Consider the following 23,495-nt stretch of genomic DNA (forward strand, 5'->3'; position numbering starts at 1 on the left):
TTTAGCAGGAAACTTTTAATTTCTTAACTCTTATAAACAAAACAGAAAGTGTCATGCTACTAAATATAAACTATCTTTGTCAAACCTCAAAAATGAGGTGAGCTATGATCTTGTTCTGTATGATCTAGATATTATTATTAACCCTTGCTTTTTACTTGGGAATGATGGTGACATTTTAACATAGATGTAGATTTTGGACTTAAAGTGGTAACTTTGTTCCACTACATTACAGTGTAAAAAGTTTGTTGCAGTACTTTTAGATTTTCCTTCAAATTTTATGTAATTACCACACATTCTATCATGTTTTATATGTAAAATCAAGTTTAGGTTACAATATTAATTTACAGACACATTCTTTTATAGAAGTATTTCAGTTCTTTTTATTATAAATCATACTTAACTATTACTGTTAAATTAAATATTTATCTCTACCTCCAATATAACTAGCCCAACTCACATACAATTGGAGTTCAACTTATGTTAGTAACTGCATACACCCATTCATGTCACATGAGGTTTATACAGTTCTAGATTAACCATAGTGTGGAGAACAAGACAGGCAACAATAGCCATGGAGGCCTTAGAGAAATCATTCATACTGGCATCAGGATAGACACAGAAGTAACTACTAGCCTCCAATCCCCACAGCAGTCCAAATACTTGTCCTGACTGACCAAACATTTGCACATGCTTTTTCTTTACTTAAAAAGATTTCAGAAACTACAATGGATTTGGAGAGAAGTCTGCATACGGATATATTTGTTGGTTTAAAAGGAGAATTCTGCTTTCCTTCACCAGGTTATTTGAAATGTTGTTTGTTGTGGAAGGACTCACGTGTCTTAAATTATAAAAACATGCTTGAAGTTGGGATTCAGGAACTTGGATTAAAAATAAGCACACACTTGGGGTTACCAAGTTAACCCATGATCTGATCACTGCTGCTAATAATGTTTATGGTACAATAACGTCTAGAGTTTGCTCCTGGCATAAATTAACTTTTTAAAAAGTTTATTTATATAATGAGGCACTTGAGTGGCTCAGCTGGTTAAGCATCTGCCTTCACCTAAGGTCACGACCTTACAGTTCCTTATTTTGAGTCCCACATCGGGTTCTGCACTGATAGTGCAGCTGGCTTGAGATTCTCTACCCTTCCCCTGTTTGTGCTCTCTCTCAAAATAGATAAATCAACGTAAAAAATAAATAAATTTAAAAATTTATTTATTTTGAGAGAGAGAAATAGTGTGCGAGCTGGAGGAAAGGGCGGAAGGAAACAGAGAATCCAAAGCAGGCTCTGTGCCATCAGCAGAGAGCCTGACACAGGGCTTCATCCTACAAAGCATGAGATGATGGTCTAGGCTGAAATTACTAATTGGACACTTAACCGATTGAGCCACCCTGGTGCCCCAGGCACAAATTAACTCCTAATATCCCTCATTATTAACTGAACAAAGACAGCTATATTATGCCCATTAGTTTCATTATGAACTCTTAATTTTTACAGAAATATGAACATTTTCTATAATTTAGTTACAGAAATAGAAATAGCAGTAATATTGAAACTATTATAGAGAAACTCAATCTTCAACTCAAGTGGGATCAGGAATTTCATATTCTATTCCCTTGGAAATTTTCTCAGTTTTACAAAAATACTTAATCTTTAATTCCTTTGCTCAGGTACCTTCTGAAGTTTATACCTACAAGAGAGGTAGAGGTGTTTGACAAGCCCCACACTCCTAGACACAACCGAGCGATATCTGCTCAACTTGGTTGAAGTCTGATTAATGAGTAGTTAGAACTCTGTCCTTCCAAACCACCCAGGAAAAAGCATTCCTCAGGAAAACAGAAAAAGTGAATTATTTCAATTATAAAGACTAACATCTAGTTTAATGTTCTAATATTTAAAATACAAATCATATGGCAAAACTGTAGTCACCCAAGTGGAGAAAAGGAATTCAATATTGTATAAGCTTCTAACAAAAAAAAAAAAAAAAGTATTTCTAACCATACAGAAGTATGGATACCCTTCAGGGGAATAAAAACGAGCTATGATGTCTGAGAATCCACATAAATGTGTTGCATTTTTCATTTTGAAAAGAAAACTTGTCTTAGTTTGATGACAAAGCAAAGTAAATAATGCAAATCCCAGAATAAGCCAGATGTCTGGAAGCATCATGGGGAATATGAAAGAAGGACACACACAACTGAAAGAAACAGGAGGTATTCTTAAATTACTTCTGGTAACCAAAGCATCAGAATCCAAGAGATTGTGGGGTCCTTTTCCATCATAACCAATACAGTGATTGATTTGGGGCTGTTCATGCACCTATATGTGGGGATCTAGACAAATAAATGGAATTATATCCTTTACATATTTTATTTGTAAATAGTGCTCTCCCAGGATGCCTTTTCATGCTAATGAAGATATATGTATATATAATATGTATCTAACACATCAAGTAGAAGTCTATGCTTTGTATTAAGTTATACATTGTTAAGCTGGACACACCATTCTTGGTCTTAACAGATAGTACATGTGATCGGTATGAGACCTATTGGTTTCCTAATTACAATTTACCAGACCAGATTTTAAGATTAGATCCAATATTAATCTCTCTCTGGGTCTTCAGTAACTCAGTATAATGGAAAGTCTCAAATGAGAATGTTAGATACAAACGCCTGTCTTTGGGGCTGGGTAGAGCAAGAAGGCTATTTTGATCCCCATCCTGCTTACATGGAGACCTAAATTTCAAAATCTCCTGAAGAGTAGTTAGCTGCTTTGGATTCTTCCGAGGCCAATGAATGCAGTATGGCCATGAGGGAAGTCACTGAGAGGAAAGTAGAAACATGGTCATCAGAGAGAAAGGCTGATATTTTAACCAGTTGAGAGTTCTACTGTATAAACTTATAGGCCATGACTGAGATATTAAAGTGTCTAGAAAGACCAATATGCCAGTAGTGACTGCAGAAAATTGGCGACTAGAAGGAGGATGCACATATATCTCTGAGCATGGCTCACTTCTGTAGGCAAAAACATGCAATTTAGGGCCCCTACCTAGCCCTCTTTCTAGGACTATGAAAATTTCTCGTGGGTAACATCAGTTTAAAATATTTTTTTTCCTACATCAAACGATTCTGCATTTGAACACACATACATCCTCCAAGATTAAAAACATCCAATGAAAAGGGAGATTGTTGGAAAGATGATCAAGATTGCCTTGACCTATGGGGCATCTTCACAGAATTTTTATGTCCAGGCTTCCTGTGATTTAAGATACCTTTCACAGGTAAGGATCTTGCAAATGGGGTTTCTATTTCTCCACAGAACAGCCTCTGTAAATTTCCTGGGAACTCCAGCAAGTTAATCTCTGCTGTTGCTGTTTCGTGGTAGGCCTCTCAAGTACTAGATAGGTAATCTAGGATGATTCATTCTCCAGCTCTCACACATTCTGTTTGTGATGAACGTTCAAGAAATTCATTGATGTTGTGCCCTGATAATAAAGTTTTTGGACTGTTTTTGCAAATCTTTTACTTTAACCAAAGCAACACTGTAATACTTAAGTGCCAGACAGCATCACCATCAAATTACATTGTCTAGAGCTGGAAAGCAATTTTTGCCTGTAAGACAGAGGCTGACACAAATGAGGTGAAAGACAAATGAAGATACGCATGTTTTCTGTTTGAGGTATATATTAATACTTTTGATGTACTGTTTTCTTTGTACAGCTTTAAAAATAGACTTTTTTATAGTCTTAATCTAAGTTAAGGTTTGAAGGACCCGACGCAGACAAAAACAAAACATTTGAGTAATTGAGTAACATTCAGACAAGCCCAAGCAATGCATAAAGCAGGGCAATCCAGTCCGATCTCAGAAGAAGTGGAATAAATCTTTAAGGCTTTCCTTATAAATATTCATTTACACAGACTACACCAAGTACTATGTATGTTCGTGTGCCTGCATATCTATCAAATGCCAAAAGTCCAGTAGCTAATCTCCATAAAACTAAAACTAGCTAATCTCCACAGACTATAACCGTTTGGTAATTCCTCTCTCAACTCTAAGTTTTGTTCATAGTTTTTAGGCACCCATTCCTATTCGCTCCTAATAGTATACGTGTTTGTGGTCCTGGGAATGTATTGAGTTATATTTTTGTTGCCGATCTTGTTTTCAAGGTTTATTAAACATTTATTAAGTGACTGCTATGTGAGGCCTAAAAAAACAAAATAACAGACACAGACCATCACATTTATGAGCTGTAAATTAGAAGGGAGTCTGAAATTAGTAACATCATTCCAACAGGGCAAAGTAGAGCATAGAGAACCATTCAAAAGAAGTAGTATGAAACTTTCTAAGAAAATGAGATTATTTACACATAAGGAATTACTTTATGAAAAGGGAGATTCTACAAGAGGGATGACGATACTTAATTCTATGTTTAAAGCATTAGGAAAGTGTCCATTCCATCCTCATTTACATAGAGTTTTATACCTTTCATGCTATTAACTCCTGTGACTTAATAAATAGTGAAGTATAGGATCTGCTGCATATTGGGAACACAACTTTCTTCTTTTTGCTGATAAAGTTTGTACTTCTGTCAATATACCATTTGAAGTCTGTGTTTACTTTATTCACCAAAGGGACACTTTTTTTCTTTCATGTAAAAGGTAATTGATACAAAGCATTATATATTGCTTGCTAACAGGAAGCTGAGAGGAAGTGGTTTAATTTTGGAGTTTGAAAATAAACCTCAATGGAGGGTCCTAAAGAAAGGTTTGTTTTTTAAACTGTCCTTCCACAGTAGTTCATTATTGTAAAAATATTTCAACTGGATAAAACTTCTTTTAAATGATGTTTTAAAGTAGATAGAGATGGGCTAGTTTGAATGATAGATGACAAATTTCTTACTTCAGAGGGTTAAAGAGACTAAAGAATGGGTTTAAGAAAAACATATACAACACAGTTCATTTAAGAAGCCACACAGGTAAATAAAAAAGCGAGGAAAAATTCCATTCAGATAAAAGGAACGGTCCACTTCCCAATACATCTCACTCTTTAATTTGCCTACTAAGTTATTATTTGGATTAACTGTCGACCCTCTCTGTGAAACTCTAAAGTGTATGTTTACATAGGTTTTCATCAATGAGTAAATTACAGGTTTAGCTTCAATTTGGTGTCATCAATCTTAGTTCATTATATTGACTGACATCCTTGATGCATTTCTGGTTATACTCCCACATTATCGTCACACCTCAGACACAAAGAAGTTCCTTTATTTAACGTAGTTTCATATGTATGTATATATTTTTATACATAGATATAAGATATGTATGTGTATATATGTGTATATATAGATGCCTATGACGAGTTTCTATAATATATAATTAGAGGTTCATATAATTATGTTGAAGTACGTATTTTTGTTCTAAGTACCACCATTTATAAAAATAATGTGTTTTTTTCTGCAATGTTCTTATATGAAGTGATACAGTTTTCACAGCAAGATTAGATATGGTTTTAATCTCAAAGGGTATAGTAATGCATCATACCAACAGAAAAATAGATCAAATCTCCTTTGATCTAGTTTTCATTCCAGCAAACCCACATGGAATTTTCAAAGTTTATGTTTCAATTTCCTACTCAAGGGTAGCCTCTTTCCATAACCCCAGAAAGTTCTTTCCTGCTCTTTTTCAGTTTGTCTCCTACAACCTTCGCTCCCTGAACCATCACTGTTTTCTTATAGCATACATTAGTTCCACTTCTTCTGGAGCTTCTAAAGTATAAATCATACATTATATAATTTTTGTTTCTGGCTCCTTTTGTCGACAGAATGCTTTTTATTCCTTCATGTTGTATGTATCAATTTATTTTTTATTGTTAAGAAGTATTAAATTATATAACAGAATTAGTTGATCATTCTCCTGTTAGTAGACATTTGAGTTGTTTCCTAGGTTTGAACATTACTAATAAAGCTGTTATGAATGTCCTTGTGTGAATTTTTCCCTATTTCTCTGGTAAATAATGGGAGTACAATTGTTGAGTCAAAGGTATGTTTATATTTATTTTTTTAAAACTTCACAGAATGGCATTTTATGGTTTTAACTTCCATTTTATTGATGACTAATAATGTGGAGAAACTTTTCATGTGTTTATTGATCATGTGTATGTTTTTGAAGTGTGTGTTTTCATCTTTTGCCCCTTGTGGAGGGATTGTTGAGCTTTTATTATTAAGGATTTGTAAAAGTTCTTTATATATCCTGATATAATTATTACAATGCAGATATGTGTACCATGGTTGTTTTTCCATTTATAGTCTGGATTTGCATTTTCCTCACTGGTGTTTTTTTATGAATATGGTTTTTTATGAATATGGTTTTTTTTTCCTTTTAAGCATCCTCTAAGGAATCTTTCCTACCTCGAAGGTTGCAAAGATTTGCTGTTTGTTTTAGAAAATTTAGAGTTGTATTCTTCACAGTTGTATCTATGATTCATCTCAAATTAAAGTATACGGTGTGAGGCAGGGCTTAAGGTTCATTTGTTTCTTTAGGGATATCCAGTTGTGAAAGTGAAAAATAAATTTCCTTAATCTATAAATTATGTTGGCACCTTTGTTGAAAATCAACTTACTGATTACATGTGAGTGTATTTCTACGTTATCTGTTTTGTTACCTTGGAATTATTGTCTCTTTTTAAAAACAATTTTGCACTCTCGAGTTTTGTATCTTTATAACAGGTCTTAAAATTAGATACTGTATTTTTCTACTAATAAAGGTACATGCTCCAAGTTTATTAGTACCAAGTCCACTGTCACTACAACACAGACCTCAGTCTCTCTCAGATCATCATTTTTGGTGATTATTCTCCAAAAACTGACTATATGAAATGATTTTAAAATTTAAGGAGGATAAAATAGCTCCAATAAAATATGGACGGATCCATAGTTAAGTACACTGGTTAGATTCACGTATGGTTGAATTAAAGGCAAATGTTTTAGTAATCACAATGGAATGGAGCAAGAAGATTCTATTTCATCAGTTAGTCATAGCAAAAGTTAACTGCTGTAAGATGAATAAAAAGGTTTCTTAGTCTTGTTTCTCAAATCACCTCTCCAAGGTGATTCCCTCATTCTGTGTTCCAAAATGGTTCTCTTCCCTGGCTCCTACTTTTACTCATCCCTCCAAAGCCTTTAGGTTTCCCTTCTCACAAGTCTATTTTTAACTTCCCACCCCAACACTGTTTTTCCTGTTCTCTGTATGCCAATATGTTTAGATCACGCATGCCTACAAAGAAAACAAAAACAAAACCAAACACTAATCTCTCTTAGCATTAATAAATATGTCCTTAATTTACTACTTATCTCTTCCCTCTCCACAATATTTCTTGAAGTGTCAATTCATATTCATTCATACTATCTGCAAAGTTACCTGCCTTCATTTTATTTTCAAACTCAGGGCAATGTTAGAGATAGGTTTTTCCTTGAGTAGAAAAGTCCTCATTCCTCTAGGCTTCCTTTTACCTTCTGCTATTTCTCCTCAGCTTCCCCCTTTCCACTACTCAATTTGTCATTAAACCAAATACTCTGGAAATAAACCAAATATATGAAACTATTCTCAAACAGATGATTAAGGATTTAGAAAACTATGCCTGGATTTAATGTAATAGGTGGAAACTACAAATATAGAACAAAGATCTTACGAAAGCTAGTGAATAACATCAAGTTCAAAACAGTGTAATACTGATCAAGTATCTAACTATACTGTGTATAGAGATTTAATACATTTTTTCAAAAAACCGAGTTTTAAAAATTAAAATTAACAATACAAATGTCTAAGTTATTATTAATTTACAATGTTTTGAACTCCTGAAAATTGTGTATAAATTTTAGCACCCCACATTTTTGCCTACTTAACCTACTGAACTCATTCTCTCACTTAGCCAACATTTCATGAGAGCTCAGCTCATTCATGAATTTTTCTATAACTGCAAATCAAAGAATAATGAAATATGGTCTTATATACAAGAAGTTCATACCAGAAATCTAAGATTTGAGGGGTTTTGGTGGAGAGGGGAAGGTAATTCTGGTAGGAATACACAAAAAAGACAAGTTCTAGGAAAGAAGAAGTAGAACATTTACAAAAGAAATTTCCAAATATTTCTGATCATAAGATTCAGTTACATCAAGGGTTTAAGAAATGGCTGTGCAGGGGCCCTGACTTTAAGTCTATGACTCGGTGGTTTGGGGGTGAGGCAAATTGGTCACACACTTTTAACACTTAGGAACTATTTTGAATAGCTAGGCAAAAGGGTGAGCAAATTAAAACTGTGAATATGGACATGCAAAAGGGGGCTCCTGTCAAATGCGGGTTCTGAAACATAGTCTCAGAATGGACATCACATTTGATGGAATAGATTAGATTTAGGTAATTAAAGGAAAATGGGGATAGGAGTTGGGAATTCTTTGAAAATGTTTGAGTCCTTATGTGCTCTTGGCAGCCTCATTTCTTCATCTCCTCACTCACTCCATTCTGGCTATGTTGGCCCATTATTTCCCAAACACACTCCATCTCAAGGTCTATTTCCTGTGGCTTGAAATTCTCTTTCCTGAGTTATTCATTGGCTCATTCCCCAGGGTCATTCATGCCTTTGGTTACAGGTAACCTCACCTGAGACTTCTGCCACCATTTCACAGGAAATAGCACTCCACATCTTTTTTCCATTGCTCTGCTTTACTTTTTGCCATACCCCTTAGTACATTCTAGTACAAGGTTGATGCTTTAAAAACATTTGGTTAATTGATTTAAGAAATTCTAAAAGTCATAAAGACAATTTTGATAGAATCTTCTAAGATCCAAGGAATTAATCCCAAATGCTGGCATGTGAGGCTCCTTTAGAGATTTCAGAAGAAATCATTTTAAAGAAGAGACCACTTCCTACTTTTGACAGAGATAACACAGCCATCCACTTATTTGAAAGCCCCACTGAATGACTGTTGTATATTTTATTTGAGAAAGAAATGACTTGCAAGTATCGAAGAGCTCAGAAAAAAATCTAACTTGGCTGGTAAAATCAAGTTTCAGAGTTCACAGTTAGTGTTATTTCTAATGTAACCACTGTAATATAAAATGACTCTACTACTGAAATGCTCAAAAGAGTTAAATATTCGGATTCAATCTAAGTCTCCCTTAACTTATTTTTTTTTGAAGCAATGTTCTTAAATTAAAATGATTCCTAGGAATTTTCTGTGAAATACTGACAGGTTTGATATCAGTTTTTAAAGAACCCTGGGACTTATTCAGTTTAAGTATATTTGGTTTGTGGAACAGTGCAGATGCCAAACTGTGTACTGAATAAAAGACACAATGTGGTGATTTATTCCGAGGGGCAATGAGCCAGAATTCTGCAATTCCACATTAGATGGTAGGCTGCAACAATAAATCTCTTTTAAGAAATGAAACAAATGGGAGTGATGGAAAAATTTTAGAAAGGAAATCACAAACAACATATAGGGACAATACCTGTAAAATCTGTTATGTATTTTGATATATAGAATTTATAGTACAGCTGCTCTCTAAAAGGCACACTATGAAGGTTTCTGAGAGCGTAGGTACTCCATGTGGTTCTATTTTCAAATCTAGGATGCATAAATCGAACATAGTTTTATATGGTACAGTTGAACAGAATGTAGAAAATAGCAAATCTACTTTCTAGAAACACTATGAATATGTAAATGATGTTTTATAAATATAGTTCTCAAAGTGAATCTCAGTTTTATAACATAAAAATTTCAAATAAGGGTACATCTTTAAGAGAATATTTTTAAGTAGTATTGTTGGGAAAAGAAAGAAAACAATGCATGGGGCAAATCCTGGGTTATCTAAAAGAACAAGTTTTAGGAACTACTCATTAGCACAAGTATTTTTTTTTCTTACACATCAGAATCAGAAGAGAAGAACTTCAAAAAATTAGCTTTCCACTGGAGGCAAGTGTAAACAAGACAACTTAATAGTAAATATGCATACATACTTTTTATTAGCCGAAGATGTGATAAATGCTGGCACATGACAGAGGAAAGATCAGAAAGTAGCCAAAGAGCAGAAAATTAAATAGCCTCAACATTAATCTTAATTCATTCATTTATTATACATTCAATGTATCATCTAAGTCTAATTTATAGTATAGCTTTACAGTTTTCATAGTACTGCCAAATACTATTCTTACTCTGCAGAAGGAAACTTAGAAGGAAGGATTATATGTATTTGCACGTTTCTTCACAGAGAGATCTTTTACTTCCCACCATGATAAAATAATTTGAGGAGAGGTTTTGCCTTTCTACTGCCAACAATTACAAAAGTGGATGAAATATATTAGGTAACCATTTTAGGCATTGGAGAAGAAGTACAGACTGAGGGGTGCCTGGGTGGCTCAGTCAGTTAAGACTCCAACTAGGGCTCAGGTCATGATCTCACAGTCTGTGGGTATGAGCCCTGCTTTGGACTCTGTGCTGACAGCTCAGAGCCTGGGGTCTACTTCAGATTCTGTGTCTCGCTCTCCCTCTGACCCTCCCTCCCTCTTTCTCTCTCTTTCTCTCAAAAATAAACATTATTTTAAAGAGGAAAAAAAAAAGAAGTACAGAATTGAATTTGAAAGATGAAGGGAAACACGCAAGAGGAGTTCTATGTTCATTCTCGATCTCTCTCTGATGATAGCTTCCTGACCATGACATGGGGAAGTCTAGAACCAAAAAGAAACCTCACTGAGCTATAGTGGCAGAGACTGAGGTTGGGGTTGCTAAAAGAGTTGAAACTTGTGTACAGAGCATGGCAGAGAAGGGGGTTAGGGAGGGGAGGAGTCTAGGAATTGGTGTTGCTGGTTTCCCTTAATCTTGATTGAGGGCTGGCCTACGTATGCTCAGGATGAGACTCTTTGAGCCCAAGAAAAAAGCAGCTGCTTCAAGTTTGAGAATGGAATGCAAACACTAGAGGTTACGCAGTGCTGGGAAACAAAGTAGAAAAACTTTGTAATATTCTGTCATTTAGCTGAGAAACGAAAAAGGCCCAGCACGGGAATGATGACTATGCCCTAGGGTAAGGGCTACGCTAAGGCAAACCTTTGCAGAATTTACAGCCAGGATGACTCCTTGAATATTAACTAAAAGCAGCACATAAGACATGCAAAGAGGGGCTCCTCAGTGGCTCACTCAGTTAAAGGTCCAACTTCGGCTCAAGGCATGATCTCTAGGCTTGTGAGTTTAACCCCCACATTGGGCTCTGTGCTGACAGCTCAGAACCTGAGCCTGCTTCAGATTCTGTGTCTCCCTCTCTCTCTCTCTGCTCCTCCCCCACTCAGGCTCTGTCTTTCTCTCTTAAAAATAAACATTAAAAAAATTTAAAAACAATATGCAAAGAAGAAAATGTGCTCTCTAAAGAAAAAAAAAAAAGCCAATTACCGGGAAGAGACGCCCAAAACTCAATAGAAACAGAAGAGTTTAGTAATTAATATATTCAATGACTTAATGAAAGATGCAATATTAAGAAATGAACAGACAGGAATTATCAACAGAGAAATGGAGACTTAAAAACCAACAAACAAGCAAATAAGAGCTAACAATTCTAGCATAAAAAGTAAAATACAAAATTACAGATATACTTCAAAAGTGTTATTCTGAGTAGAAGAAGCTAAACACTAAAGCATATATATGATTCCATTTATAGGAAACTATAGAATAGGGAAATCCAAGATGACAGACATCATAACAGAGATTTGGGGTGGGGGCTAGGAGTTGGTGACTATTTACTGCAAAGACACAAGATGTGACTTTTCGTGATGACACAGGAGTTCTCTATGCTGTGTGTGGTATATGGTAGGATAGTGGTCTCCAAAGATGTCCATATCCTATTGCCCAGAACCTGTGATTATGTTACCTCACATGGCAGAAAGGACTTTGTAGGTGTGATCAAATTAAAAGCCTAAAAATGAGAAGATTATGCTGGATTATCTAAGTGAGTCTAGCACAAGGGTGCTTGGAAGAGGGAGGTAAGGTCAAAACCATGAAACTAGAAGTGATGACAGAAAAAGAGGTTGGAGTGATGTACTTTGAAGACCAAAAAAAGAAAAAAAGGCCCAGAAAACAAGGAATGCAGATGGCCTCTAGAAGCTGGAAAAGTTCAGAAAATGGATTCTTCCCTGGAATGTTCCCAAGGAACCAGCTCTGCTACACCTTGATTGATACGGTAAGATATATTTCAGATTTCTGAACTCCAGAACTGGGAATTAATAAATTTGTCTTCTGTTAGGCTACAAAGTGTGGCAATTTGTTGCAGCAGCAAGAAGAAACAAATACAAGGTGGTTCTTACATGGGTGTATAAGTTTGTCAAAATTCAGTGACGTGTATAATCAAAACCTGTGTATTTAATTCTATATAAATTATGCCTTGATACATTTTCAAATGCTGAAAAAATCTGTATAGAAAATATGTTTTGCATGAACAGTTCTACGGCTATGTTGCCCAATACAGCAGCACCTGTTATATGCTATGTGTACATGGAATTTTGAAATTTTAGAACAAAAATTCCATCAATATTATTACATTTTAAAATATTTTGCATACATTGGGTTAAAATGTAAGAAATTGTTTTTATTTGTGACAAATTCACATCTAGTTAGAACAAGATCCTGGGAGAGAATTCATCCCTGAAAAATTTTCCAAGATACAGTATTCCAGGAAATAGGAAAGGCAAGGTCAGAAATAGAAAGTGAGATTTTTAAAAAAATTTATTCAATGTTTTATTTATTTTTGAGAAAGAGAGAGAGATCAGGGAAGGGTCAGAGAGAGAGGTAGACACAGAATATGAAACAGGCTTCAGGCTCTGAGCTGTCAGCACAGAGCCCGACACAGGGCTTGAACCCACGGATGGAGAGATCATGACCTGAGCCAAAGTCAGATGCTTAACCAACTGAGCTACCCAGGCGCCCCTAGAAGGTGAGAGTTTAATGCATGTTTGAAGAATACCAAATAATGGAGGTTAGTTAGAACATACAGCTAAAAATGAGAATTGCAGATTGAGTGAATAATCTCATTAGTTTTGTTTGAAGTAGCACAATTTCCCAGAATATTAGATGATCCCATATTCAAATGTAAACATAAATACCTTGTAATTCCAAACATAAAGGATCATGGCATTACTATGACAAATAGTTTACGTTGTTTCTGAGACTGTTCCGTTATCTCAGGTAAATTACAAAGATAATATCTTGCATTAGCACAGAAAGTCAATTGTCTATGGAATAGATTTTTTATTTTTGGCAGTTTCATTCTTAGTTTGCTCATCAGGAGAGTGAATAACCTACCAGAGGTCCCACTCTAATTCTGTAACAAAGCATGTTTTAAATTCATGAGATGGTTAAAATGTGGTTACAGTATACAACATTTAATAGAAAAATGAAAAGACAATTGTCTAATGGTGGTATCCAGAATATCATACATCGGTTTATATAACCTGGAATACAAAAAAATTTCTAGATCATTTGAGGAAACTATACATGTCCACATCCACTTAAAGGTTGTGATATTTGAGTCACAATAAATATTTGGCATGGAAAAATATTGTTGAATAATGGTGACTGTTACAGACATCTGTCTATAGCATACACACATATACCAAAATGTAGTATATACTTAAATGGTAGACATTTTTGCCATTCTGTGGTTAATTCTGCAGATTCTACTACTGAAGCCTTTCAAAGTAGGTCTTTATTTTTACATATACTAGGGAGACAGATGGGTGTATAAATATACACATACACATATGAAGGGCAGACTACCTTATACATAGGAATAAATCTGAAAATATATCAAATGTCTCAGGAAGTACATAATTTTTCAACTTCGATAAAACCAAGAGGAAAACCTAGAAGCATCTATAATTTGGTAAAATAAAAAAAATTCGATACCAACAGTTAAAAAAATTAAACTTACTTTGTAGTAGCCACTACCTCAATTAATAAGATGTTAGTTCCTGCACTCTAATTGGCAATCTATGGAAGAAAAAAGATGCATGGATAGATGCCATCCAAAGTCAAGGGTAGTAAGAGAGAGCTCACAAATGTCTTTGGAAGCATAGCTTGTTAATGTAAACCTTTGTTATATGTTGAATCTGAACCCTTTCCTCAGAAATAATGTCTTCAACATTATTTCAAGGTCAATGTTAATGAATTGCTGAACAGTTTGAGGACTATTCTTTGGAAGTCCTAGAGTAAAACTTGAAGGCATACTTCTAAAAAGACTAGAACTTGGTACTTAATATAGGATATCATTACTACAAGAAAAACTGTTAAATTAATTGAATAGCATTTTAAAATATAATTTCAGTTCTGGAAAATAAAATTATATATAATTCATCTTGAAAAATATGCTATTCAATTTAGGTTAGGTACATATTATAAACCTGATGAAATAATGTTGCAAAGGAAATAAACACTATTGCTAAGTGGAGTTCCAACAAAGCATTTCAATGAGGTTTCATGTTAATTAATAATAGGCTAATAGATGTTCTCTGCTTTTTACTTAAAATAGCTTTCTGTTGAAGGTGACTTTGACTTTACAAAATATTGTTTTGTGTGTTTTGCAATTTGAAAACAAAAAGCTACAGTATTCAATCATTGTTTATGTGGCATCATTTTGTCCAAAATACTTTATTAGTGCCCAGAAAAGAGATAAAGAAGGTTGATAAGCTAAAATTAGCATATGGCCCACTTAACATTCTAATAAAATTGTCTAATTTCTAACTGGAGTTACTGATTTAAAAATCTGTGAGGTGGGATACAAGAAGTTGGATTAATGAGTACTTGGGAGAACTTCCGAAAACAGCGCTAAGGATGAAATTACTTTTAGAATTCTTTTTCTTAAATGCAAATCATATCATAAAGGGGGGTAGTAGGAAGCACTGAAGGATAGCCATAGTTGATGGCGATGAGTCAAGGTTGAGGACACCCTAGGTACAAACAGGGTGAAAAATTAAGAGCTGTTTGGCCTTTGATCTGAGGAGCTGGAGGCTTTTACAACTTCAGTGTGCAAGATTCTTTTTTCCTCTGTTCAGCCTAAGCAGGAGCTCCTGAAACACTGAGTAGGAGATCCAATGATCAGACAGAGGAATTTATGCTGATCATTGTTATATTCAGGGTCTATCTCCAACTGCATAGCCTACAGGTTTATAATTTCAGCTGCCCTCAATGGAAGAAAGAATTCCGAAAAATCAGCAATAATTGGCTGCATGACTTGAGTAACCACCTCTCTGTTACTCTCAAAAATGTGCAACTTTAAAATATTTGACTTCTTTAAGAATTTCTGAATATGAAATAAAATGTGAATATAATGTATATTCTAAATAAATAAAAATGATAAATCTTCCTGTATGTTACCACTTTGCATAAGCAAAGATAATGCCACATATGGCTAAAAATAATATTGAGTAGCTCACTGACATTCATTAGGTTGGAAAGAATATGGCAAAAATTATTAATTTTTCACGTTGGTTGTAGACTGATTATATTAATGTTTCTAAGTGGTATACCCTACTATGTTAAAAATAGAACTTTAACATAAGATAATCTAACATTGAATCTGAGATTCTTCATAATATCATCTAGCATAGTTGCATAAAATATACAGTGAAGACTATACAAATAATAGAATATGGATAATGATTCCATGGTGAGGTTCTCAAGAACTTTTATGGCTAATATATCTTACAATCTTCATCAATGCACCTCTATAAATTACATAGAATATATATGTATATAAGATATTTTTAGTGGATGTAAACATTATAAATTCATCTGAAGCCCCTTATTACCTCTTGTAGATCAAATCTTCCTGACAGAAATTTATTTTATTAATTTCTCTAAAATCTATTTCTTATCTTTTTAAAAATGTTTAAGTTTATTTATTCATTTTGGGAGAGACAGAGACAACACACGTTGGAGGTGGGCAGAGAAAGAGGATACCAAGAAGGCTCTGTATTGCCAGTGCTGAGCCGGATGTAAGGCTTGAACCCACAAAGCCATGAGCTTATGACCTGAGCCTAAACCAAGAGTCGGACGCTTAACCAACTGAGACACCCAGACACCCCCTACTTTTTTTTTTTAATAATCTATTATTACTCCATTTTATGTATTGTATGTATTTTTTATTTAAGAATATTTTATTTGCTATTTAGAATAGATAATACATGCAAATTAAAAACTTTAAAAGATACACATTGGTTTCATTGAAATCCATGACTCTCTTCACTCTTTCCCCCAGCTGGTGCACTGTCTTTTCTAGTAGCAATTTGTTACCTTCATGTTTATTTTTACAAATATTTAATATAAACACTAGCATACACATATTTTTAATTTTTTTAATGTTTATTTTTGAAGGGGGAAGGGAGGAGGTGGGAGGAGAGTAGGGGAGAGAGAGGGGTAAGGGAGAGGGAAGAGACAAAATCCAAAGCACAGCGGAGTTAGGGAGACAAAATCCAAAGCAGGTTCTAGGCTCTGAGCTTTTAGCAAAGAGCTCCACGCAGGTCTCGAACTCATGAACCTGTGAGATCATGATCTGAGCCAAAGTCACATGCTTAATCGACTGAGCCATCCAGGTGCCCCAGTATATACATATTTCTAATGCAATGGCATCAATATTGATATACACTATTCTGTAACTGGGTTTTTCCCCCTTTTATCATTTTATCTAAAACAGAGGTTGACAGACTGCATTTCACAAGTAAAACCTATTCCATCACTCGCTGAAATAAAGCCACTCACTTATTGCCGTATTATTTATTTTTGCTTTCATACTACAACAGAAGAGTTGAATTTTGTTGCTACAGAGACTTTATAGCTTGCAACAACTAAAATATTATCTGGCCCTTTACGGAAAAAGAGTTCGGACAATAGCTAGAAGGTCTTTCAATATCTATACTGAGAGAAGTACCTAAAACTTTTTAACAACTTCGCAATAGCCCATGGAGGAAAGGGGGCATGATAATCTTGAAGCTACCTTTATAGGTATGCTATTATATAGTGTTCAGTATGATTTTAGACTGTATCTGACTGCTTCTATAAATAGTGAACATATTGCGATCCCCCCCCCCAACTTTACTTCCTAACTCCCATTCCCACTTTAACTGACTGTACTTTTTCAGTTTACCTTTATAGGTTTAAATATACTTGTACCTCATTACTTTTGTTATCAGCATCACACTGAATTCCAAGGAATTATATTATACATATATAAAATAGTATCAGCTGTTTAAACTTCATCTATCTGTGTTAAATTAACTTCTACCTTTCTTCTCCAATCTGTAAATTTTCTACTTCCAAAGTTGATAGTCTGAATTTTTAGCACTCACATTCTCTGGAATCCTAGTGCCTAATTCGCTGTCATCTTAGTTTTACAGTAAATGAGAATTTACTGACAGTGTTTGCTATGTTTTTGTCTCTCTGGAGATCGAAGAGAAACAGACTTCTATTCTTGGATATTTTGAATATTTTAAAAAAGCAAAAAGCCTTTCTCTACCACTTGATTTCCTTCTCCTTTATTCTAGAAACTGGATTTTCAAATTTTTGAAACATTCTTGCATTTTTGGGGTAAATTCCACTTGCTCATAGGGTATAACCCTTTAAATATGCCTTTGAATTTAGGTTCCTATTATTTTATTGAGTTTTTTTTTTTTCATGTATCCCTAAGGAATATTAGTCTGAAGTTTTCTTGTGAGTTGTTGGTCTTGTTTTTAGTATCAGGTTAATACTGTCTTCAAAGACTGAGGTAGAAAATACTTCCTACTATATTGGGAAAGAATTTGAGGATTGTTTTAGTTACTTTTTAAACATTTGGCAGAATTTGCTAAAGAAGAACTAATCTGGTCCAATATTGTTCTTCATTGGATCTTTTTGATTACTAATTTATTTTCTTTCATTCAGATTTTCTGTTTCTTGAGTCAGTTTTGGTAGTTGTATATTTCTAGGAATTTGTCCATTTCATCTAAGCTATCCAGTTTATTTTTGCACAACTGCTCATAGTATTCTTTTTATTTCTGTCAGTTATGGTGTCCTCAGATTCTTTGTTTTAGTCATTTTATTCCCCTTTTCCCGCCTAGGTTCAAACTATAAGAATTGTCATTTAATCAACCAACTTTTGGTTCCTTTTTTTGTGAATTTTTCTTGACTTCATTCTTTTTACTTTCATTCCATTTTAATTATAAAAAAATAAAGTTTTAATTATTAAGACTTTTGTATCCTAAAATACATTTTATCCTGGAGAATATTGCAAATGCACTTGAGAAAAAGGCTTATTCTGTTATAGTTGTGTGGAGCATTTTATTTATGTCTGTTAGGTCTAGTTGGTTTATAGCATTGTTCAAGTCTCCTATTCTCGTTTATCTCCTTTTGTCTGTTGCTATATCTATCACTGAAGGTGCGGTCATGCAATCTCCGACTGATGCTGAACTGTTTATTTCTTCCTTCAGTTGTCAGTTCTAGCATTATATACTTCTGCCATTTGCTTTATTTCTTGTTGCTCAAATCCTCCATTACTACCTGCATTTGTGTTAGATAGAAATTTGAGTGTATCTATTTTGATTCCTTTCTCATTTGTTTTACTAGATTTTTCTTAATGGTGTACTTGGGAATCACAACTAACATCTTAATTTCATCTTAATTTATAACAATCTAGGTCAGATTAATGCCATTTTACTTTCAGTAGGTTACAAAAACTTTGCTCCTATATTCCTCCACCACTTCTTTGTATGGTTATTGCCACAAATTACATCTTTATATATGATATGCCCATCAATACAAATTTATAGTTCTTGTTTGATTCATTTGTCCTTTTTCTTAAAAAAAAACATTTATTTTTGAGACAGAGAGAGACAGAGCATGAGCAGGGGAGGGGAAGAGATAGAGGGAGACACAAGGTCCAAAGCAGGCTGCAGGCTCTAAGCTGTCACCACAGGGCCTGATGCAGGGCTTGAACCCAAGTACTGTGAGATCGTGACTTGAGCTGAAATCAGTCGCTTAACCGACTGAGCCACCCAGGTGCCCTGACACATTGGTCCTTTAAATCATAGAGGGAAAAAGAGCTACAAAGAGAGAGAGGGAGAGGGGTGTGTGTAGGAGAGGGAGAGGGAGAGGGAGAGAGAATGAATGAGCAGAGGTGGTACAGAAGAGAGGGAGACAAGATCCAATGTGGGCTTGTGCAGAGAGTCAAGAGTACAATGTGGGGCTCGAACTCACAAACACTGAGATCATGACCTAAGCCGAAGTCGGAAGCTTAATGGACTGAGCCACCCAGGTGCCCAAACGTATATTTACATTTATCTTTGTAGATATCTTTTTATAATTTTTTTTTCATATGAATTTGAGTTAATGTTAGTATCCTTTCAAATTCAGTACAAAGACTTCCTTTTCTTTCCATCCTTCCTTCTTTTTACATTTCCCATTGCTTTTTACCCTAATGTTTGCCTTTTCTCATTTATTATTCTTGAAATCTAATTCACATATATTGGTTTCTGGTACACAACAATGATTTAATATTTACACATATTATGAGGTGATGACAGGAAGTCTCAATAATAGCCATTATGATTTTTATTTTCTTATAAACTTTATTTTTTTTAGTTTATTTACTTTGAGAGAGAGAGAGAGCATGTGAGCAGGGAAGGGGCAGAGACAGAAGGGGAGAGCAAGAATCCCAAGCAGGATCTGCACTATCAGAGCAGAACCCAACATGGGACTTTGTTCTCACAAGCTGTGAGATCATGACCTGAGGCAAAATTAAGAGTTGTGTGCTTAACTGACTGAGCCACCTAGGTGCCCCTTCTTGTGAACTTTGAAGACCTTTTCTCTCAGAAACTTCCAAATACACAATACAGTATTACCTACAGTCACCATACTATACATTATATCTCTAGGACTTGTTTTACACCTTGAAGTTTGTACTTTCTGACCACTTTCATCATTTCTCACTTATTCTCTCTGTACCCCAATTCCTACACAAATCTTTGATTGATGGATTAGTGCTCCTCCATTATGAGGATATTGGGAATTTTCCTCAGTTAGTCACTGGTAAGTGGATTGTTTCTGATCATGAAACTTTGCTTCTTTTTTTTCTTGCATTCATGGCCAGTAGCCTCATAGAAATCTAGCCCTGAGCAAAGCTTTGCAGGAGATTTCTTCAGTCCTCTTTCCTGATTCCTAGAGTCCGATCTTATTGTTTCAGTAATCAACTTGACATCAAACCCTCAACTTGCATAGAGCAATTTTTGTACAGTCTGAGGAAATTTTCATGCTTGGTCTCTATACCTGCTTCTAGACAACCTAAAGGCTGACAATTCTATAGCTTCAGCTCAGCTCAGTACACACACAGAGTTTTCCAAACTCCGAAAATAAAGGACTTGAATGTAAAATGAGGGATGTTATGCTTAGTTAGAAATCTTTTTTAATATTTTATTTATTTTGGAGAGAGAGATAGAGACAGCATAAGCAGGGGAGGGTCAGAGAGAGAGGGAGACACAGAATCTGAAGCAGGCTCCAGGCTCTGAGCTGTCAGCACAGAGCCCGAAGCGGGGCTCAAACCCACGAACCGTGAGATCATGACCTGAGCGGAAGTCGGACACTTAACCAACTGAGCCACCCAGGCGGCCCTGCTTAATTAGAAATCTTTGACATTACTCCCAGAAGACAGTGCTTCTCCTCAGTGACATGGGTCACAACAGAACATAAACTAGGTATTTTTACAAATGCTACTGGGTTATCTACTCTGCTTTTCTAGATCTTGAAGAGCTCATTAAATGGAAAGCTTTACATATTATGCTATGTAGGATGGCCGAAATGCTGGAGAATTAAATCCCAGCAGTCCACCACTTGTCCACTCCATATGATATTGTGGTCCTAGCTTGAAGTAGCTGATGGAAGTCAGTACCTTGGCAGATCAATGGCATTTGTTTAACTTAAATGACACTTGTCATGCTGCCTTTTGTTCTAAAGCACCATGAGGTTAATTGAGCAGATATGAAAAATTAGCCAGGCTAAAACTGCCTCTGCTCTAAGTCAGAATTATTAATCTACTGGACTTAATTTAGAGCTTCTCCATTTTCTGTGATAGACTGAATCATGTAGACTGTTTAAGGGAGAAATGCTAATGATAATAACCTAATTTTAAATATTTTATGGGACTAGGAATTTCAGCATAGTAAAATTTAACAGATTTCAAATCCTAACCATGAAGATACAGCTTTTCTATTTATTTATGCCATTATATGGGAAAGGAAATATGAGAGTAGGTCTTATCAATGACTTTTAATTTGCTAGTTTGCATATGACCTTCAAAACGATTTCACACTAAATATAATCTTAGATTTCATGAATACACAGTGTCTTTCCATTTTATGTAGATAACAGTGTGTTGCAGACTTCCTATCTTACAGTAGAGTAATTAAGGCCACATCAATTGTGTTTCCATATAGTAAGTAATTACAGAGGTGATTGGAACATTTCTGTGGAGGATTAGCTTAATTTATCAAGCAGAGGCTCTTGTGGAATAAATGAGCAGGGGCACCCTTCAGCTACACTGTCGACTCTTTTCTATCTACAGGATATGGATGGGATGATTTACTAGAATCCAATGAGCTCCATAGCCTGGAGTTAAGTGCAGCTCCAAAGTGGAGACCACCAAGGGTGAGAAGTACCCTAGGGGGAGAGAGTAGGATTCCCTACTTCACCTCCATACAAATCCATTTCTTCCTCAACTATGTCCAGTTTCTATGTACAATTAAAGCCTATGTTACTGTGTAAATCAGCCACTAAATTTGGACATCTCTCATAGTCAGAATTGCACTGTGGAATCTCTTAAACATGCAAGAAACCATCTTTCAACCATGTTTGAAACTGAAAAGCCAAAGATTTATTTCATGTTAGCATGGCCTCATTTATAGTACTCTATTTTTGCAGCTGCATTTTTTCATATGTTTTTCACACTTCAAAATTGTATGATCTGTGGACAGATTTTCCTCATTAAACAGAGAGAATGACTTTTTAGAAGACGAGAATGCAGACACTTAATTCATTTGCAACTATAGCATGGGTGCCTACTTCCCTCTGTTGAAAGTAAATACTAATTTTCTAGTATAGCACAGAGTTCAATTTTAGCCATGGAATTTAATTGTGAACATGACCACACAGAACACGTGGCTGCTGGCATTTTAAGCAAAAGTGTATAGTCAAGTCTGTGTACAAATGCCAGGTGTTATTAGAAATTATCCATAGGTAATATTCTTGTGAGGACAAGTAAGACTCTTGGAAGCAATGTATAAATGGGGACAAAAACAAAAACAAAAAACCAGGAGGTAAAAATGAAGAGTAACTTTAAAAACATGTTGTCTGTATACATATTTTCTCTATCAATGGTAATTCCTACATGTTTTGGGAGATAAAAAAAATAATACAAAGAGATGAAACAAAATAATGATTGCCCTGATCCAGAAATTTACTCCAATTTTCATAATGATTGCCAGGACTGGAGAAGAAATAAGCTCAAGAAAGTATCTTTTGTTAAATTATAAGTTTGTGTTATCTGATTGGTGGTCCATGTTGTTAGCCAATATCTCTGTTATCAGAAAATATCATTGGTATGTAGTTGGTGAAAATTGCCAAACTATGGAGTATTTTGAGTTCTTTGTTAAAAAAGGGAAAGGGATTCAAAAAAGTAAATTCAAGCCAGTAATCCAGTTTAATATATCACATAAAATTTAGAACTTTATTAAAGATGAAAGGAATTTGTTCAGACTCATTTCATAGACTTTAAAATTTTCAACCCTAACATATCCAGTAACATGTACACTAGTGTATTAAAGTAACAAGAACCAAGGACTAAGGTTATCTGTAATTTGCAGAAGTTTATGATCAAACAGAAATTGTTTGTGATTACAGAGAATTTTGTTTCTTTAAAATGCAGGATATTTATAAATGTAGAAAATAAGCCATGAAAGGATAGAAGATTCTACATATAGGGAAAAAAAAACAACAACTAAATATAAACTTAACAGGAATAATGCTGAGAAAAAAAAAAAAAGAAAAAAGAAAAAAAAAATCAATGCAATGCTCCTGAAAGGAACAAGAGTGTAGTTGAGGGAAAGGAAGGCATTTCAAAGAAATTAAAACTTCATAGACTGTCAAACATCCCATTATTCTGTTAAATGAAAAAATGATTCCATCACAATAAAATTGTTTTCTCTGAAAGCTAGACAAGTTGATTTTAAAATACATTTGGAAGAATAAATATGCAATAATAGCTTTGGCAAAACTAAAAATGATCAGTAGAAGAGAGATGGAGGATGTTGTATTAAAATAGAAAGCTGTAAATTAAAAAGTGTGCTTACAAATGAAAAAGTGATAGATCAATGCTATGTTTTTGTAAGAATAAAAATGGATTGAAATGGGTAAGGGAATTTATGATAAAGGTGGGGT

This window comes from Crocuta crocuta, unplaced genomic scaffold (genome assembly GCF_008692635.1).
Source record: "Crocuta crocuta isolate KB4526 unplaced genomic scaffold, BGI_CrCroc_1.0 scaffold770, whole genome shotgun sequence".
NCBI classification, from domain to species: domain Eukaryota; kingdom Metazoa; phylum Chordata; class Mammalia; order Carnivora; family Hyaenidae; genus Crocuta; species Crocuta crocuta.